Source organism: Dioscorea cayenensis, chromosome 15, assembly GCF_009730915.1.
Source record: "Dioscorea cayenensis subsp. rotundata cultivar TDr96_F1 chromosome 15, TDr96_F1_v2_PseudoChromosome.rev07_lg8_w22 25.fasta, whole genome shotgun sequence".
NCBI lineage: Eukaryota > Viridiplantae > Streptophyta > Magnoliopsida > Dioscoreales > Dioscoreaceae > Dioscorea > Dioscorea cayenensis.
Window position 1 is genome coordinate 3,155,210 of NC_052485.1, and position 7,554 is coordinate 3,162,763.

Sequence of the window (7,554 nt, forward strand, 5' to 3'; positions counted from 1 at the left end):
TCTTCGGTGTCACTGGGGCTCTCTCCGAGAATCCAAGCAAGAATCATCCCGAATAATTTTTGGCAATAACTAAAAGGTGGATTAAGAGCACTGCAGATTAAAGATGCGATGATAAGCGTATCTTCACTCCGCTCTTTTTATCTGTCACACATCTATGCTTTCTTTTTACGTAGTTTTCTAACATCGAAAGATTTGTTATCAAAATTACCATTAACACTTTATTCAATTATATTCTTGGAATTAAATATAAGAGAAATGTGAAGATATAAATTATGGGTAATTTTGGAAATATAACTAATTTTTATAAAAATTGTGTGAAATAACTAAGTTTTAACGATATGTGAGATTCAGTTAACCACGACAAATAAAAAAGAACAAAGAGACTATGGAAGGGACCCAGAAGGTCCAGACCTCGGAGAGGATCTGCGGGTGGAAAGACAACCCAAATGTCCAAAATATCTAAAATCAACTAAATTTTTCATATGATTATACTATGTTTTTAGGACATGAGTTTTTCAATCCAAATATGACAAGTGAACAAGGCAACCCAGAAAGGTAGAAACAAGTGGTCTTCCGATCTCTTGACCCTCCGTGACATTAATCTTTTTGACACTTTTCCACACATACAGTGAAAGATAGCTTCTGCGCATGCTTCGCTTTTAAAACAAGTCTTAGTGAATTGTTGGCTTAGTGCTTTGCATATGATAGCCTCAGCAAATGGCAACTCTCCTGCTGCTATAATAAATTAACAAAATGGCTTAGTATGAACATGAATGCGTATTAATTTGTATGGAATGATATGTTCAGAATTAAAACAATGATCATTCATCATAAAGCATAGTAAACTTTTCTTGGTCTCCATTCTTTGGGTCATGATAATAGGCAGATTTTGTAAATACCCATCGAACCTTTGACACCGGTGGAAAATATATTCGTGTATTACTTTTAGTTGCAGAAGATTTTTCTCTGATAGAATCTTGCTGAAACCCCAAGTGGAAAGACTAAGGACCTAAGTGTAAAAGTTTTAAAAAGATTTTGGGTTAAAGATATAAAATGAAAAAGATGGATATGAAATGTTTATGCAAACCAAGGACGAAAGGTAAGATGGAGGATCTAAAATGTTGTGTTATAATCTAGGGACCATTGGATAATTTGAAAGGACCTTTTAAGAATAGTATTTCATAATTCAAGGATCATTTGGGAGTTTTTCTGGGACATGCATAAGAAATTATGTTTTGAGAGACTAAGTCGAATTTCGCTGAAAACTTCAAGTTGAGAAAAACTCTAGATTTTGATGGTTCATCTTCTTCTCCTTCATCTCGCTAAGCAACCCGAGAAGATAGAAGAAATGAGGAGAAAATGGGAGATTTGAGGCGGGGACGAAGATCACGATGGAGATGCTACGGACTACGTTTGAAGCGAGAAGAGCTTTCTCAGGTATGACGAACGAGCGTACGTACGCATGTATATACGCCAGTATTTCGACATGACTGAAAGAGAAAAACATCGCTGAATGTATAGTATGACGATTGTTGCTTCAATCTTTAGTGTCGAAAAATCATCAGATTTTAAGCTACTTAATCCATTGAAACGAAGGATCGAGATTTTCGCTCACCCAGAGTAACACGTCGAGCAATCGTAGATCAGGCTCAATGGCTCTGCCAATCAGTGTCAGATGATATCACGCACGCACAAGACAAGAATGTATTTAATGCAGCTCAGATCGAACGCTTGAGTTAGCCAAGTTGATTTTCGCTGGATCAAACCAAGTTATAATCGATTTCCTATTGAGCTCGAATCGAATCGAATCGATCGAGTCGAGTTTGATTTCGCTTAACCAAGCCTCACTTTAATCGAATCCCAATCGTCTCGACGTAATCGACGCATGGGTCTGATTGAATCGATCCGTCAGTGTGCCTGATTTACTCGCTGAGTGGTACCGACTGGAAATTTCATTTTATTGAATCGAATTAGCTTGAAGCCGATCGTCTTGGCGGATGCTACTATGGTAATGGGCCTAAATCCAAGCTGGTTCAATATATTTTGTATAAGAATTGAGTTGGTTCAAGGCTGGTTGGTTTGAATTAAACCCGGTTCAGTGAAATCGAGTTTTGGTTCACAGTGAATTTGAGCTCGGCTCGCGGACTCGAGGATGGTTCGTGTCGTCTCGTAACGGTCTAGGCCGTACTGAAAGCTGGCTTAAGTGCAGCCTGGAGACCAGCTTGACTACGCAGAAGGGCTGCGCTCGAACCGGACGTGGCGAGGGCCCACTGTAGAGAGCTGCGTTATCGCTTCACGTATCTTTCAGCGTCAAGGTTCACTATGTTTTCTTAGTTGTCATAATCAAGTTAATTTATTTTATTACGTTATTCTCGCTAGCTGTTGTTCAGCTTAGGAGAGAGTAGTCCGGCCTGCAACCCACACCAAAGGACACCGTGAGCTCGAGTAGGTGGCTATTATTATTTTAAATAATCGATCACTATTATTATTTTTGAAATAATTGTTTAATGGCTAAGTATTTTTGAAATAAGTCGTTTAAGTATTTCATTTTATCATTGCTTTAATTGCGATAAGAGATAACGAACATACTTATATTTATTTTCCTACGATGTGCCAAGGATAACCCAGATCGACACATCGCTAGTAGATGATTATGATGATTGGTGAATAGAGGAAAATGATAGGTCGAGACGTGATTTAATTATTCAATTTCTGTATTTATTTTCTGACGGGTATATACGCTTTGATTTGGAGTGATTATGGCGAAACCATGTGGAGCATATTAAAGATGTTTTATCCAGCATTATTAAGTAGATCTGGCTTTCATTCCCTGATGAATTCAGAGGCCGTCGCTGATCCCGTGCTTTTCACCGTATGACATGCGATCGTTATACTTTTCGCAGATCGTCAGCGGAAAATAATGTCGCGATTTCCGCTGACGCGACATCACTCCGGTCCTCGACGATTTCCAATGCTGGGTTGCCGCTGGCCGGGACTCGCAAATTATTTGCGCTAAAAGTCTACGCTATGTACAGTATATCTCGCTACCTCGTGCAACGAGCCGAGCGTATTCCTCGACGTACGATCACGGATGGATATCAGATCTGCCGTTGAGTCAGTATTTTATCAGGCGTATTGTTTTCGTGATATCCCATCGCGGCAGGCGGCCTTCGCGGCCTTCACCACTGGCGGCGCGGTCGACCGGCCGACATCACGAGGGCCGCCCAGCGGAGCGCAGAGCCCTCGATCGGATATTCATCGGGTAGCCGGCAGCCCGACCGCGAACCGACCGGGCTCACCCGCTTATGACGTGAGCTCGACGGCCTCGGAATCCCAGCTGCCAGCTACGCGAAGGTTTAGAGAGCTTTTCTGCACCCATGTTACGCCGGGCGATCGCGTCAGCGTCAGATTAATTCGAGATTTACGTTATTTTTGAATCGCGACGAGGGCACTCTCACAAAAATCAGGTTTTCCGAGAAAATCAAACTCGAAGTGTCGATTTATGTCGAATTTATGTTTCAAGAGTTCTTTAAAGACGTATTTTGCCAGACTCGTAAGATGGAAAATCGAAACATCATTCGAAGCAAATGCAGATTTATATATTTTATACATAATCGGGATGGTTAAGTATTCGAACATCATTATGCCACCACCACCGAACCGAATGGGTCAGAAATGCATGCGAGCAGGACCCTTGATCGCCTCGATCGAGTATAGCCGCCACTCGCGGCCGAGTCCGTGGATCGCAGCGGTCCCCTTCCTTTCTTTCTATTTATCGCGTCAGGATCTCAGAATGGGCCAGACCAGAGACCAAATCTCGAAGCTATCAGTATTCATGGCACGATGTATTTCGAACCCGTCAGAATGCGAAACAGAAATCGGTGGATTCAGTAGGGTCCGATTTGTATTTAAACAAAGGGGCCGGGCTTCCGCTGGGTGCGGAATTTTAACCGACAGCCGCCAGCATTTACGTGAGAAGGCGAGGAAGCGACATCTTTGGCATCATCGAGCCGTAGGTCGAGATATCCCTGGGTTGGCAGAGATCACTTGCCAGATCCGAGCTTAAGTTTAGAAGTCATGCCCAGACTGGAGAGTTAAGTAGCGACATAGACATACGCATGCCCACGAAGTATGGTAGAGTCCCAATCGCGTTAAAACCCAAGCGCATATCGTGACTGGCGACCTGATAGTTGATTTTCGACATTTCGAGACAAAAGAGTCGAGTAGCGCACGCGGATCCGGACCGCCGGGTCGTAGATATTCGACGGAATTGCTATCCAAAATGAGTCGATTTCCGGGCGACGCCAAAGAAGCCGCGGTTCGCACGTCAGTTTTCGGTCAATCGGCTGGAAGCACAGTGATCGGTGCAGCAGATTATTTACTCATCGAGCGTATTTGCAAGAAGAGAAACGTGGTCTCTGGAAACAAGTACGTAAATTCGCGATATCGACATCAGTATGCTGAAATTTCGAGACCTAAATTTTCTTAGAGAACTCAGTAATACCCGAACCCTCGACACCTGCCGAAAATATATTCAGCGATACTTTTACTTAGCAGCAGATATTTTCACGCAGTAATTCATGCAGAAACCCAAGCGTGTTAATCAAGGACCCAAGCAAAGCTTTTAGAAACATTTTCGATAAAGTTAATGATCTAAAAGGATCTTTTGATACGAAAGCTGCGACATAAACCACGACTCGAGGTAAGACGATGAGTGTGACTCTTTGAAATGTTGTGCTATAATCTAGCGACCACTGACAATTTGCAGTTTGACCTTTTTAAGCACAGTGCATAATTCAAGGATCAGTCTGGGAGTTTTTCAGGACCGCGTGTGTTAAATTATGTTTTTGAGGGACTAAAATCAATTTACGCGATGAAAACCTAAGTCGAGAAAACTCTGCAGATTTATCGATGGCTTCATCTTCTTCCCTCCATCTCGCTTACAAGAACTCCGAGAAGATGAAGAAACGAGGAGAAAAACTGGGAGATTTGAGCGGATGGGAGATCGCGTTTAGGGAGCTCACGGAGTACTGCTTTTAGTGTGAAGTGCCTTTCACGAGTATTTTTGACGTAATGAGCGTATGTGACGCACGCAGGCGCGTAGTATTTGACGGATTTGAGTAGGAAAACATGTTAACTGAGTTATGTATTTATCATAGGCTTCACTCAGGTTGCACCGACCATCAGTATTTTGCGTTTAATCTGGGCGACGAGTTGACGAGATTTTCTGAGCTTTACCGTAGCATCACATCGTAGCAGATTCCAGATTAGTGTCGGCTGCCGAGTTAATTAAGTTGATGATTATGATGATCAAGACGTTAACGAATGACGTTAGCCATCGGAACTCCGCCGAGTCAGCACGCTTGATTCAAGGTTGGATCAAACCAAGTTTATAACCGACTTTGATGGAGCTCGAATCGAACTCGAATTCATCGAGAGTCAGCCAGATTTCGCGCTTTAACCAAAGCTCATTTAATCGAACTCGTGAATCGGGTTCTCGACGTAACTCGAATCCTACGCCTCGATCAATCGATCCCGCAGCATTGACTAAACTCAAGCTCGAGCGTATCGACTGCAAATGCGCTCGTTGAATTGCAATCTCGCTTTGAAGCTCGACCCGGCTTCTGTCGTGATGTTGGGCATATATGTTTTGGAAGCTGAACCAAGTTTCGTTCAATATATATTTGTATAAGAACTGAGTTGGTTCAAGGCTGGTTGGTTTTAATTAAACCCTGGTTCGTGAAATTGAGTTTTGGTTCAGTGAATTTGAGCTTGGTTCAGTGGTAATTGATGACTGGTTCGTGTACGTCCAATCGGGCTTCATCCCCAAATCGAAGATGGCCAAGTGCAATCTGAGACCACTTGATTACGCAAGGCTCAGCTTTTGAACCGATCGGAGTGAGTAGCCCACCAGAGAGTCTCTATGCTTTCTATGTATTGCTGCCCACTTTTGCTTTTACGTCATAATTCAAGTAATTTATTTTTATTATGTTATTCTTGCTAGGTGTTGTTCAGGCTTAGAGAGAGTTCCTGCCTAGGGAAGGAACCCAAGGATACCTCGTGAGCTTTCGTAGTGCTGCTATTATTTTAAATAATCATTAATTATTATTATTTTGAAATAATTGCTTGAATTGGCCAAGATGGAAACAAACGTTTAAGTATTTCATTTTATCGTTTAATTGCGTATAAGGCTCTAAATATACCTTTATATTTATTTTCCAGTACGAGCCATGATAACCGATCGAGAGCATCGCTTTGTATAATTATAATGATTTGTGAATAAAGAAAAATACATGTATATGTGATTTAATTATTCAATCTTTGTATTTATTTTTCGATGGGCAGATATGCTTTGATTTGGAGTGATTTTATAAACCATGTGAGCATATTTAAAGATAGTTTTATCCAAGCATATTAGTAGAATTGGTTTTCATTCCCCGGCATAGGAAACGGTGTCGGATCCGGGCTTTCACCGGTGTTATGCATTGTTATACTTTTCGTATCGCTTCGAGAAAATAATGTTTATTTTCGCGTGATGTACTGTGTCTCGAAAGGATGTTGTTGCTTGTGTTGGGACTTGCAAATTATTTTGTGTTAAAAGTTTGCGCTTTATGTGTTTATCTCTGTCTCGCAGAAACGGGTCGAGGTATTCTTGATTTAGGATCATGGATGGATATTGCAACCGAGTGGAGTTGTCGATTTTATTGTGGTGATTGTTTTGCGATATCCTACGCAAGTAGAGGCGGGTCTTCATCGCCAGCCTTTGAGGTGGCGGTCGACCGCCGACACCACGAGGGCCGCCTGTGAGGAGCCCCGACCGATATTCATCGGTAGAGTCGGGGTCACCGATCGTGCAACCGATGGGTCAACGCTAAGGACATGAGTTCTCGACGGCTCAACCCAGCCGCCACGGCGAAGGTTTAGAGAGAGTTTTCTAGACCGTTACGCGGGTGAGTGTCAGGTATTGGGTCAGATTAAATTTGAGATTTATGTTATTTTTTGAATCGGTGATGAGCGTCTCGCCAAAATTCTGTGTTTTCCGAGTAAAATCAAATTGATGTCTGACTTTACTGCCGAATTTTACGTTTCAAAGAGTTCTTTAAAGATGTATTTTGCTAGAATTCGTATTTTGGAAAATTGAAAAATTATTTGAGAAAGCTTGGTATTTATATATTTTATATATAACGTGATTAAAGTATTTGAAATTATTAAGCCACCAATCACTAACCGAATGCGTCAGTAGAATCAGCAGTGAGCGTGACCTTTTGATTGCCCGGATCGAGTATAGCGCTAGTCGTGCTGAGTCCCTAGGATCCAGTGGGTCCCCCTTTCCTTTCTTTCTTTTCATTGGTGTCACGATCTCAGAAAGCGTTGTATCTCGCTAAATTGTGAGAATTATATTTATCAGATTTATGTATTTGAACCCCAGACGGTGAAAATTGTAAATTCAGGATTTGTAGGTCCGCTTTTGTTTAAAATAGAGAGGCCGGCGCTAAAAGGAAATTTGACCGATGGGCCACATTTACCCCTGATAGTGACAGATGTTTTAGCTCG